Raw genomic sequence first — 14,443 nt, forward strand, 5'->3', positions numbered from 1 at the left:
TTATCAGTAATGAGATAATAAGAGAAGGAAAGAAGCATAATCCAGTATAATCCCCGACGGGCAGGGGGGCTCCCTCACACCGGCGATCGCGATATCGCGGCGGTCTTTACCGTGACGGTCAACGGGACTTTCTAATGTTAAAAACGCGTCACACAAAAATTGCGATGCTTTTTTAACATTACAAAAGTCGCATTGACCGTCACGCTAAAACCCCCCGCGATATCGCGATCGCCAGTGTGAGGCAGCGTAAGAGCGTCCGCATGCTCCGCGGGGACAGTTGTACCTCTCCCTGGTGACACTTTGAGCTACTTGTACCTTCTCGATTGCATTTCTAGCCTCAGCTTCCCGGCGTTCTCCGGGTGGGATATATTTCCCGTGTCGCTGTGAACGCAGTAACACCGGTTTGTGTTGGTTTTTAAAAAACATGTTTTAGTATTTTTTGCGCCTAAATGCGGAATAAACGGATTTATTATTTTGTAATTAAGCTTTATTCGGCTTTCTTCACGGTATTCTTTAGATCCTGAAGGGGACTTGAAGATTTCATCATCCGATGCCTAAAACAGTATTCTGCATTACTAGGTCTACTAGGTCTATGGCAACGACCTGTTATACTCTGCCGGAGGCGGGGCCTAATAGGCGGAGTTACATGGCAGACATGGAGGCCTTTGAAACCCACTGGCACCTTGTGATTGCACTTCGGGGTGTTGGTGGGTGACAGAAAGAGCCCCCTCTATAATTTGCTTCCATGCTGCAGTTGCTATTGATCGTGGCATGTAAGGGGTTAACCTGCCCGGATCTGAGGTTTCTGGGTTCGGTTGGAGCAGGAGCCGGGCTGTCAGCAGTCGGCTGAGCCACCGCTGTACTAATGATGTGCAGGTTTAAAGCCCGTTAGTGAGGTCAGTAATAAGGTGCACTGCGGTCCCTGAGGGGTTAAGAGGAGAGTCACAAAGAAGAAGTGCAGCAGGAAGTTCCCCAACGAGGAGCGCCGGCGGCGCGCGGCTGCAAGGAGCGGCGGCACTTAGAGCTCGGCCTGATGGAAGATTCTGTAACGCGCAGCAGTAATTATTCAATTTGTAGTGGCGTTTGCGTCCGTCTTTACGAGTCGCCGCCCCGCACTTAATGTGCCAGATTGGGAGAAGCGACCAGAAATCATAATTGTTAGATGATTAACCTTCAGAGGGTTTTATTAATGTAATCAGGCGGTGGAACACGAATCCGACGCGCGATTGGAAGCAAAAATGAGTCGTCTTTTTAGATATATTAAACTTTATTGGTTTCTGAAAGTTAAGATACAGATGAAAACATTTACCGCGTCTCCAAATCAGCGGCGGCCGCGGCGTTACTGCGCCGTAAATACAGAGAAATGTCTCTGCAGGACGGAGACGCTGCAGACTGTTACACCACCGGGGCCCTCGGGGCCACACAGCACTCAGCATGGAGGGGTACAGGCTGATACATTGTCACAGCAACACTGCTGCATACCAGGGCAAACCCTCTGCAAGGAGAACATGTAACACGCGTGTAGCGTGACCCCTCAGAAGCGCAGGAAAGGGAATAAACCTGTGGAAGTCTCTGGATTTGTGGAATGATTAATACAATGAGGTCAGATTGTATCCGGCAGAAGAGGAGATACTGACACCCTAATAAATGAGGGTGTTGGTTAGCATTTTGGCCAAGACGCATCGGCTGACAGGCCGACGGCAAGGCCACACCGCGTCCGCCAGAACCTACACCATCTCACTGTAAAAGAAAGTATCACAGGGGAGGGGGGCACAAAAACAGATTTCACTGCAAAAGAGACAAAAATGCGATACCTGCTAAGGTGCAGAGCAGGCACGATCACCATAAGGCCAGCGCAATGGCCATAAGACCAGCACAATGGCCGTAGACCCTAACAATATGCAGCCAGACTATAACCCAGAGGAGTTAAACTGTCCACTGCAGACCTACATGCAGCCACCCACTCAACCAGCCCAGATTGTAGAGGAGCAACTGCATGCAACCAAATCTGCAATGTGAACGATACCACAGAAGCCAACAGATGGGTGCGTCCCACAATACAGGATTACAGCTCACACTGACATGGCAGTGGGTTGCCCCGTATCTCAATAGTGGGGCACACAGGCTGACATCTTGGGCTTTCCCAGAAGTCTATAGCAAACTGCATAAAGGAAATATTGATACACACTAATAAAATGTAGGTGTTAGTTAGTATTTTGACCATTTTGGTATCGGCTCCGTCAAGATTAGACACCGTGCACTCCAGATGTGGAACCTGACCACTAGGCTAACTAGAAATAAAGTGCAGCGGTCTCTGCCACCAAGACCTCTGAAGGCTCCATAAGCCCACTCCACATAGGAGAGGTGTGCCAGCTGAGGCCAGCCTATGGAGACCCCTACCCATTGGTATACCTCTGTATTAAAGGGGCACTGAAGCAGGAAATGCTCCATGCTTTCCAGCACGTCGCTGCACTCCTGACGGGGGCAACCCCTGTCAATCAGAAGCCTGCTCTTCAAGTTACCCCTTACATACAGTCTCCCGTGAAAGCAGCGCCAAGCCAAGTCCCAAAACTTCAAGGGGACCCGGGTTGAATTCAGTAAACGTAACCCTCCCTCCAGGTCCCGACTTGGGCAGTCCTTGAGCGCCAGGGGCTTCTGGAAATGGGTCAACAGGACTCTTTCGTCGAGGAGCCTCCTCGTCAGAGTCCTGATCTCCCACATCCCCAGACCCCACCGGCGTATCACCTTCAGAACCAAGGTAGCGTAAGCCGGGAGATATCCATGCTGCATGCAAAGGTCCTTCACTCGCCCTCCTGTCTCCCATTCCTGGAAGAGGAGCCGAAACCATCCCCAGCAGGAGTAGACCCACAGAGGAGCCCTCTTCTGCCAGAGGTTGCCTATGTTGTTCTTAAAAAAAGTGTTTACAAGAAACACCATGGGGTTGACCATAGATAACCCCCCTAGTCTCCTCGTGCGGTATGTAACATCTCTCCTGATCAGGTTCAACCTGTTCCCCCACAACATTAGGAAGAACAGGTTGTAGACCCGGGTCCAGAGAGGTTCTGGCAAAATGCATACGCTGCCCAGGTAGATGAATAAAGGGAGCAGGTATGTGTTGATCAGGCTAATTCTTTCCCGAAGGGTTAAAGACCAACCCTTCCACTGGTTTACCTTCTGAGTGGCACCGTTCAGCCTGTCTACCCAATTTTGCATGGTGTAATCCCCCTGGCCGAATTTGATACCAAGAACTTTTGCTGAAGTCTGGGGCACCGGAAGAGTGTCCAGGAGATCAAACACAGGATCCCCCCTTCCTAACCAGAGACTCTTGCACTTATCTCAGTTGACCCTGGATCCAGATGCCTCCGAGTAGCCATCCACCTCTGACACCACAAACTCCGCCTCCTCCCATGAGGATACGAAGAGCGTGACATCATCAGCGTATGCCACTGCCCTGAGGGTAGCCTCCGGCACCGCCCGGTCCATCCGGACCCCTGCTATAGGTCCATGATCAACCCTCCTAAGGAAGGGATCTATCGCAAACACATACAACAGGGGACTTAGAGGACAGCCCTGACGGACGCCGGACCCCACCTCAAAAGGGCGGCCGGGCCAACCGTTCACCAGCGGGAAAGTCTCAGCCCCTGCATACAATATTCGCAGCCAATCAACAAACCCCACTGGCAGGCCGTATCTCAGAAGGACGGACCAGAGGTACTCGTGATTAACCCGATCAAACGCTTTGGCCTGATCCAAGGACAGCAAGTACCCCTCCCAGTGACCAGCCCTACCCTGCTCCACTGCCTCTCGGACACCGAGAACAGCGCTAATGGTGCTATGGCCTGGAACAGAGCAATGCTGGGCCCCCGAGAGGAGCCGGGGTGCAAACTTGACCAACCGATTAAACAACACTTTTGCCAGAACCTTCCTGTCCGCATTGAGAAGCGCTATGGGACGCCAGTTCTCAATACGGCTCGAGTCTTTACCCTTTGACAGAAGGATCAAAGCTGACCTCCTCATTGACCTAGGCAGAGTGCCTGAGGAAAGACACTCATTTAATACCTCAGTCAAGAGAGGACTCAAGAGGTCCTTGAAGGTCTTATAATACTCGGATGTTAATACATCCGGACCTGGCGACTTTTTGAGCCGGAGCCCATCAATTGCCAGTTTAACTTCCTCTATTCTGATCTCTCCCGTCAAACATCAAGAGAGGTGTCTACCCCCGGCTCAGGGACGGTTTCAGCCAGGAAAGCCGACATCACTTCCGAATCTAGATCCCTCTTTCCCAAGAGTTGCGAGTAGTAGGATCTGTTGACCTCCAGAATCCCTGATCTGGATCGATTCAGGGATCTTGTACTATCAATCAGTCCAGTGACCACTTTACTATTCATTGACATCCTACAGTTTCTATAAGGGTCGGGCGAGCGGTACTTCCCGAAATCCCTCTCAAAAACTAAGGATGCGTGTCTATCGCACTGGAACTTCTTGAGTAAAGATTTCACTCTGGAGATCTCCTCGCGGCTACCTCCAGTCGAAACGAGATGTTCGAGTTTCCTCCTCAGGCCGTCGTACAGGCGGTACCTGTCCAGGCATCTGAGGTTGGAGAGCTCACAGAAGAACCTCACCGCCCTCCTCTTGAACATCTCCCACCACTCTGACTTACTGCTACAGAGATCCAGTAATGGTACCTGGCTCTGCAGAAAATCCTCAAAGGACTGTCTTATCTCTGCTTCCTCCAGGAGTGATGAATTCAGTCTCCAAAAACCTCTGCCCATCCGGGGGGTCTCTGCAACATTCAGAGAAAACAATATTAGACAGTGGTCGGAGAATTCCACATCAACAACGGACACTGGTGAAGAAATGGCTTCCTCCTTCAAATAAAACCTGTCTATTCTAGACCTGCTCTGACCTCTATAATAGGTGAACCCCTCGTGGCCTGGGGTGTGCCGGATGTGGATATCCACCAGGCGAGCCTCGCTAGCTATGCTATTAAGTGCGACGCTGTCAAAAGCCAACCGCCTGTCTCCAGAGCCTCCCCTATCACTGGCTCTTGTGACTGTATTGAAGTCACCTCCAAAGACAACTTGGCGGCTGGTAAAAAGGTAGGGCTTGATCCTCATAAAGAGACTCTTCCTGTCCTTTTTTGACTGGGGACCATAGATGTTGACAAGTTTTAATTCTTGTCCCTTCATGAGGACATCTAAGATCAGGCACCTTCCCATTTCTAATTCAATAACTCGCCGGCATTAATTGATGCCAGCGTCAGCAGAGTGGGTGCCGCCATCATGAGTGATTAAATTAGATGGCTTTCTTCCTCACACCCGTTTCCTCGGGGTCAGAGGAAAGCCCCTTGCTTCTTTTCTTGGACACAGATATGACCATAGCAGGGGATCCCCTGACCCCATCATCCTTGTCTTCAGGTTCTAGAGTAGCCGCCTCCCCGGAAGGAACTATGCCTCCATGAGGAGGAGACCCAGCGCCTCCTGTTGACCTTTTCTATGCCCTAGGAACCTTGCCCCTTGCTTCCCCCTCAGAGGAGGAGGAAGAGATGTCTTGAAGGGCTCGGAACCTATTTGAGAGTCCAACTGGAGGTGAGCAGGCTTTTCCTTCCAGTACTTGGCCCGGGGTGGGAGAAGATCTTGAATCCCCCCTTCGTTTCCTCCTCATTGCACCTAGCTTACGCCTTTTCTCTAACCACCTCTTGCCTTCCTCATCCACACTTTCACAGTGGGAGGAATCTGCAGAGTTAGTCTCATCCTCCTCTCTCTGGATCCTCCTGTCCTCTTTATCTAAATCGCTGCCCCTCAAAGCCTCAGCAGCGAGATTTGCTTCTGGAACAGGGGCCACCATCGACCCACCTGCTGTGGGCGCTCTCGTCAGCTCCCTGCTCCATCTGCATTTCTCCTGATGCCTCTGCTCCGCGGGCGTCTTTTGCCGGTTCTTCCCTGGCTCCTGAGCTCCCCCACCTCGGCTGGTCCCCTCACCCCCAGAGGCCACATCATGACCCCCATCCGTAGGGGCTGAGACCGCATTGGCAAAGGAACGCGGACAGCGACTAAATGGGTGACCGAGGTCACCACACAGGTTACACCTAATCTCCGCACAGGAGGCGGCTAGATGACCCAGACCCCCACACAGAGCGCACTTTAAGATCTTACAAGCGGCGCTCAAGTGTGAGGGGTCGCCGTACCTGTGGCAGAGCTTCGGCTGCCCCTGGTAAAAGGCCAAGATACGATCCCTGCCGAGGAAGGCTGCAGATGGTATGTGTGCCATTGAATTTCCTGAACGCTTCAGCTGGACCATGAACGTCCAGGCCCCGGACCAGATGCCGTGCTCATCCCTGTTCTTTTGGGGCATCTCCGTCACCTCTCCGTACCTACTGAGCCACGTCATGATGTCAAAGCAAGAAAGTGACTCATTATGGGTCAAAACGGTCACCTTCTTGATACCGTTCTGGCGAGACACCACCTGGATGGCAAAGTCTCGCCAGCCGGGCTCGTTTTTCACCAGCTCATAATTCCCCCAGAAGATTTCTAGGTCTTCTGGGCGAACGAAGCTGATGTCAAACTCAGACGTGCCGAAGGGATGGATCAGGGCAAAGATGTCAACTGCCCTGAAGCCCATCTTCAGCAGAAGCTCCACTACCCTCGCCCTCGGGGGGCATGTATCATTGCCTCTCCAACGAAGACGGACCACATTCCTACGACATGCGTCCTGCCCCGGTGTCGGTAGGGACTACACGGTTTCCCCCCTTTGCTCTCGGAAGGCACCCAAGTCATGTCTCTCTTTCCAGAGAGATAGGTCCACCTCTCTTCCTCCAACTGTGATTGAGTTACAGGATGTAACTCAGGATCAGTACAGGATAAGTATTGTATGTACACAGTGACTCCACCAGCAGAATAGTGAGCGCAGCTCTGGAGTATAATACAGGATGTAACTCAGGATCAGTGCAGGATAAGTAATGTATGTACACAGTGACTCCACCAGCAGAATAGTGAGCGCAGCTCTGGAGTATAATACAGGATGTAACTCAGGATCAGTGCAGGATAAGTAATGTATGTACACAGTGACTCCACCAGCAGAATAGTAAGTGCAGCTCTGGGGTATAATACAGGATGTAACTCAGGAGCAGTACAGGATAAGTAATGTATGTACACAGTGACTCCACCAGCAGAATAGTGAGTGCAGCTCTGGGGTATAATACACAATGTAACTCAGGATCAGTACAGGATAAGTAATGTATCTATATAGTGACTCCACCAGCAGAATAGTGAGTGCGGCTCTGGAGTATAATACAGGATGTAACTCAGGATCAGTACAGGATAAGTAATGTATGTACACAGTGACTCCAACAGCAGAATAGTGAGTGCAGCTCTGGAGTAGAATACAGGATGTAACTCAGGAGCAGTACAGGATAAGTAATGTATGTACACAGTGACTCCACCAGCAGAATAGTGAGTGCAGCTCTGGAGTAGGGTGTGTGTTGGAGAGCTTAGCAGGAACCAGGGTGTGGTCAGGAGGCCCAGGTGGGGATCTTGCTGGGATCCCAAGAACAGTGCACTCTCTTGGGTGCTTGTTTGTGATGGAGTCCTGCACCTCTTTCCTCCGATCTCGGTTGGAGGGGGGTAGGACAGTAATAGGGTGACGGCATCAGCAACAGCAACAACTTCGCTGCAGGTGCCAGACAAGCCAACAGTGTGAGCAGCAGCAAAGAGGAGGACAGGAGCTGCAAGCAACATGGTGAGGAGAGCGGGTTCTGGTCATCGCTGTGTAGTGGCCCAGTGGGTCCTACAGAACACTCACACCAAAACTTGTCCTGTCTCACCTGTCTATGTGCCGTCCATGGACAAAGAGAGTGTTGTCTGTAGGATAGACCCTATTTCTCCCCCTCTCCCCACTAAGCCTAGAGCTTAGCTCTGATGTCAGCTGATGTCCTATTGGCTGATAGTCAGCTTCAATCTCACTGGTGCAGAGTCCATGGGCGGGAAAGCAGCAACACAAGTCCCTATGCAAGAGTGAGAGGGGTCCAGAAAAAGATGGGAAAGAAATAGAGGAGATATAAAGAGGAGTCAGTGAGCAGTTAGGCAGACTCAGCCAGGTGTGAGAGAGGAGAGGTTGCAGTCAGTGGTGTTGGAGAGGAGAAGGTACGCATAGAGAAGCAAGTCAGCATTGCAGTACAATTTCTCCCAAGGTCGAACGTGGTGTATACCCATTCCCTTAGCATCTCACGGCAGAGGGAAGGAGAACGTTTCTGAGGTCGGCCTCCTACTAACAGTGAGTCATAGCTACCTGGTGAACTCTAAGCCAGGATTAGCCTTACAGCCACTTTGCCCTCTGCTTCATCTACACTTCACTCAAATCAATCCTTCAGCTAGATCAACTAGTGGGGAGATTGTCTGTTAAGTCAGTTCAGTTAAGTAAAGGAGATCACGTTAAGGTCAGGTCCTAATCAAGTTAAAGGTTATTGTATTTCTCATCATGTTCAATTGCCTGCCTAGTATTGCATTTCAGTATACTTGTTCAAAGTACCCTTGTGGAAAATTGTGAATTTAATTATGCTGCAAAATACCAAAGTCATTAAATCTGCGAACTTCCAGATTACGAAATACTACTGGACTCGACTCATTTATCTCATTGTCATTTCACCCCGAGGGTCCAGTTGGAGTACTGGTGTCACCGTGACAAAACAGGCCTTCCTGCCAACCGTACTAAGGTACGTTCCTTGAGTCGCTGCTCGGCCATTGTGGGATCTCAAATCTTGGTGTCCTACAAACAGGATAGTACCTTCTGTGCCTTACATTTACAAAAGTCAAAATGTCAGTTGCAACCCCGCTGGCAACCCACCAGTCATTGAAGACCCTGCAGGATTTGCTGCACCTGCTGATGCTGCCACACCAGTCATTGTAGCACTTGCCAATACAGCTCCTATAGCTACTAGCACCGCTAGCTTTGCGCCGCTAACAATGCCTTACTGCCTAGGAGCGCCATTGCTGCCTAAATACAGTGGAGCCTTGGGTTAAGAGTTTAATCCGTTCTGTGAAGGAGCTCTTATCCCAAAACACTCATAAGTCAAATCTATTTTCCCCATTGAAATGAACTGAAATGCCATTAATGCGTTCCAGTTCATTTTAATGGGGAAAATGTTACACTATATGTAAAAAAACCAAACATCAATACTCACCTACCGCCAGCGTTCCTCACGCGGGACTCTGTCACTGCCGCAGCCTGCAGCGTGCCTCCTTCATGCCAACAGAGCATTTCTTCCTTTAAGTGGGGTTTGAATGCCCCGCCTCCAGCAAGCTAATGCTCTGATTGGTTAATCCAGTGCCATCAGCTAATGAAAGCTGCCGCATGTTAACCAATCACAGCCATTCAATGAGATCATAAGCAGCACCGCAGACTATTGCAAGGACCAGAACACTGGTGGTAGGTGAGTATTAGACCCCCTCCCCCGAGCCAGCTTGCAAACTTCTTGACTTGCGAGCAGGCTCGTAACCTGATTTTTTGCTCTTAAATCAGAGCAAAGATTCGGGAGTGTGCCTGCTCGCAAGTCAAGGAGCTTGCAAGCTGAGGCGCTCGTGACCCAAGCTACCACTGTATAATGGCGAGCGCCATACCCTCAGAGAGTTTAGGGGGAAGATGGGTGCTGTAATCCATTTATATCCATTAGATTAGCAACGGAACAAAAGATAGAAATCCTCATGCGTCAGTTGAAGAGTCCCTCGCTGCCCTGGGTTCTGCCACGTATTTCTCCACTCTGGATCTAACCAGCAGATATTGGCAGGTACGATCAGCGAGGTAGATAGAGAAGAGACTGCGTTCACCACACTCATGGGGCTGCTTGAGTTTAATTGCATGCCCTTCGGCCTCTGCAAAGCTCCAGGTACTTTCCAGCGGCTTATGGAAAGGTGTCTAGGACATAAGAATTTTGAATCTGTCCTTTTATATTCAGATGATGTGATCATATATTCAGCATGTCCAACACCTTGCAGAAGTGTTCCAGACCCTCATTGACCATGGGTTAGAAATAAAGCCATCTAAGTGTCACCTGTTGCAGGCGACGGTGCGCTATCTCGGTCACATTGTCGTTGCTGAGGGGTTATACCCTGATCCGGATAAAGTAGATAAACTGGCCTACTCCAAAGACCGTTAGAGACATCCACAGCTTCCTAGGTTTCGTAGGGTACTATACGTGCCTTATTCCCAAGTTTGCGCAGATTGCGGCCCCCTTACAAGACATTTTGCATGGGCATCCAAAAGAGACCTTCAAACTTCCAGTTGCCATTAATTGGGAGAAAGGAGCAGGCTTTCCAAGTATTCAAAGAAAGGTTGACTACTCCCCCCATCCCGGCCTACCCTGATTATGCTCCCCTTTACTCTTTACACAGATACTGGCTTTCAATGGTCTAGGTGCTGGGCTTAGCCAGATACAAGAGGGCAAGGAAAGGGTAGTCACATATGCCAGTCGCTCATTAAAAGGTGCTGAGAGGAATGATCAGAATTACACCTCCTTCAAATTGGAACTTCTAGCTTTAGTCTGGTATGTCACAGAAAAATTTAAGGATTACCTGGCCACTGCCACTTTCACTGCTTACATGGATAATAATCTAGTTGCCCGTTTGAACTCGGCAAAGCCTGGAGCATTAGAGCAAAGATGGTTGTCCCATTTAGCCAACTTCACCTTCCAGATATCGCACTGGAAAAAGCAATACAAATGCTGACGCTCTCTCCCGCCTCCCTAAATTCATAGACCATTCACAGACGACATATGGGAGGACATGAAAATGCCAGACTTTACCTCACATCAGGCCCAACAAAGCTGTCAAGCCGTCTCTACTGATCCAAACTGTTCTCCAGACACTCTAAAAAAATGGCTCTTGCTCCAGCAGGACAGTCAGACTTTTGGTGAACTCCAGGAGTACTTACCTACAAGAACATTCTGCGCAAATCCAGGGATCCTGAGCTGCAACGATTGTGGAAGCAAAGAAAAACATCTATAGGAGTTCTATTGACCCTGCGTCCGGTAACCGCGTTCATCAAATAGTGATTCCCCGCAGAGATGCCAGCCAAGTTCTACTCTTATCATGATCAGTCTGGACACTTTGGCATTCATAAAACTGAAGCTATATTCTGCCAGCGTTTCTACCGGATTGGCATGAGAAATGATATCGAGAAATGGTGCCAAGAATGTACAGTATGTGAAATGAAGAGAAGAGCCCAAACTGATCAAAAAGCCACACTACACCCCATCGTCACCACCAAGCCTTTAGAAATCCTCGCCACTGACCACCTAAACATAGAACCAAGTAAGTCCGGGTATAGCTATGTCCTCACTCTGATCGACCACTACACTAAATTTACAGTTGACATTCCCGTTAGAGATCTCACCACCAAGACCCCTGCTGCCATGGTATGGGAGTATTTCATCCTCCGCTATGGCTGCCCTGACCAAATTCTATCAGACAGAGGATCAGATTTTGAATCTCAACTTTTCCAAGAACAGCGTAACACTTACAATTGTAAGAAACTTTGTACCGCTGCGCACCGTAATGGAAAGCTAGAGACCAGATGGGAAACTACCCCCTATACAGTCATCAGTGCAATATTCCCAGAGAAAGGAAATTGCCCATCCAGAAGGAGGAATTCAAGTCGTTCACCGTAATTGCCTTAAAATTTGTCTTGCCCAACCTACTTCACCTACAGACTCTGAAACAGAAGAAAACCCATCAGACTCAGAAGAAGAGAACCTCAAAACTACTCCCAAGTCAGTCACAGAATGTCCTTCTCCATTTGACTTGGAAAATCAATTGCTCTGGTATCTCAACCCTTTCTCTTGTTTAGTATACCAAGCAACGCCACCTACCTCTACAGAAAAGTGACCAAGCCCTTTAACTTCAAGCTTATCATCTGCTGCTTCTACTCCATCCTGCACATCCAATTCTATACCAACTTCCCCAGTACTATCACCAACTTCCAGAAGAAAATCACCTTCACTACCCATCCCACTCAGGAGATCTAACGCATGGTAAACCACCTCCAAGATTCCTTGAATAGACTTTGTCATACAAACGTCATCTTATGAATTCCGTTGGTCCGGAAACTTTTTTATTTATTGCACCATTTGCCACAACGAAGCTCAGTGCTCTGAGAGACTACTCAGCATGTTCTACAGTTCTTAAGTTGCAGTTCATACATTTTGCAACATTTAAGTCATGTGCCTCAAGAGATTACTTGAAGTTTTCTACCAGTTCATGTTTGTTTCATATGCTCATATTTTCTTCTACTCTCTTTTCAGAGATACCTGTACTAGTGCACCACACTAGTGCATAGTGGACTTATCATGTTTTCTATAGACTCTTGCACATCCTGATGGCTGTTCTGCCGTCAACAGGTTTGTCAAGAATCATGCTGTTGTTGCTACTGCATGTTTTCTTCCAGGATGCACATGCAAACTTTTCACAGGACTCCACAGTAATGTTGTGTTGTAATTGTTGTCTAACCTAACCACAAATTCCCTTCTTCACAGGTGATCTATCATAATGTATATTTCTTGTATGTCTTTATTGAATTAAATGTTAATGGATATTCTGTTTGCTTTTGGGGAGAAGAACTATGTAGGTGCCCCATAGCAAGCTGAGAGCTAGGATTCCATTCTAACCCAACAAGTTTACTCGAACCACTTTCAAGTGTACAAACTAAAAATTTTATGTACTGTCACCCATACCTGTTAGGCACACCTTAGCACCCCTCACAGCTCAGTATAGCCGAGGGCAGCCGTGTTTTTAACTGGGGGGAGCTGTAGTGGCTCAGCAGGTCCTACAGAACAGTCACACTGATACTTGTCCTCTCTCACCTGTCTATGTGCCATCTATAGACATAGAGAGTGCCATCTGTAGGAAAGACCCTGTTTCTCCCCTTCTCTCGACTAAGCCTAGAGCTTAGCTCTGATGTCAGCTGGTGTCTTATTGGCTGATAATCAGCTTCAATCTCACTGGTGCAGAGTCCAAGGGCGTGAAAGCAGCAACACAAGTCCCTATGCAAGAGTGGGAGGAGTCCAGAAAAAGACGGGAAAGAAATAGAGGAGATAAAAGGAGGAGACAGTGAGCAGTTAGGCAGACTCAGCCAGGTGTGAGAGAGGAGAGGTTGCAGTCAGTCGTGTTGGAGAGGAGGAGGTATGCGTACAGAAGCGAGTCAGCAGTGACACACAATTTCTCCCAAGGTCGAGCGTGGTGTATACCCATTCCCTTGGCATCCCACGGAAGATGTAAGGAAAACCTTTCTGAGGTCATCCTTCTACTAACAGTGAGTCATAGCTACCTGGTGAACTCAAAGCCAGGATTAGTTTTACAGCCACTTTGCCCTCTGCTTCATCTACACTTCGCTAAACTCAAATCAATCCTTCAGCTAGATCAACTAGTAAAGAAAAGGAGAGCGCATTGAAGTCAGGTCCTAATCAAGTTAACGGTTATTGTATTTCTCATCATGTTCAATTGCCTGCCTCATACTGCATCTTAATGTACCTGTTCAAAGTACCTTGGTGGAAAATTATGAATTCAATTATACTGCAAAATACCAAAGTCAGTAAATCAATGTACTACTAGATTAGTAATATACTACGGGACTCATTTATTTCATTGTCATTTCACCCCCGAGGGTCCAGTTGGATTACTGGCATCACCGTGACAAAATAGGCCTTCCTGCCACACATAATAAGGTACTTCCTTGAGTCACTGCTCGGCCGTTGCAGCTGCAGTGATGCGGCTGGTTTGTCAGCCCTGCCACAATGGATGTCATGGGAGGCAAGGTTGTGACCCGCAGTCAGACCTGCAGGATTAAAGGTGAGCCACAGACAGCGACAAAACTGTCCAAATGGAGTGATAGACGGGAGGAGAAATTCGTGATGAACGGGAGGAGGAATCTGGGTTGGTTGTGCCTCTGCCATTGCTGAGCCTTTGGGCACCTTGTGTACCTTGAGCGCTGCTTATAAGACCTTGAAGTGCGCTCTGTGTGGGGGTGTAGGTCATCTAGCTGCCTCCTTTGCAGAGATTAGGTGTAACCTGTGTGGTGACCTTGGTCACCCATTTAGCCGATGTCCACGCTCCTTTGCCAATGCGGTCTAAGTCTTTACAGATAGGGGCAATAGTGTGGCCTCATGGGGTGAGGGGACGAGCTGAGGTGGGGGAACTCAGGGGCCGGGGAAGAACCGGCAAAAGATGCCTGCGGAGCAGAGGCTTCAGGAGAAACGCAGACGGAGCAGGCAGCTGACAGGAGCGCCCACAGCAGGTGGGTCAATGTTGGCCCCTGTTCCGGAAGCGAATCTCGCGGCTGAGGCTTTGAGGGACAGCGAGTTTGATGAAGAGGACAGGAGGATCCAGAGGGAGGAGACCAACTCTGCAGATTCCTCCCACTATGAAAAAGTGGATGAGGAAGGCAAGAGGTGGTTAGA

This window comes from Eleutherodactylus coqui, chromosome 11 (assembly GCF_035609145.1).
Source record: "Eleutherodactylus coqui strain aEleCoq1 chromosome 11, aEleCoq1.hap1, whole genome shotgun sequence".
In the NCBI taxonomy this organism is placed as follows: Eukaryota; Metazoa; Chordata; class Amphibia; order Anura; family Eleutherodactylidae; genus Eleutherodactylus; species Eleutherodactylus coqui.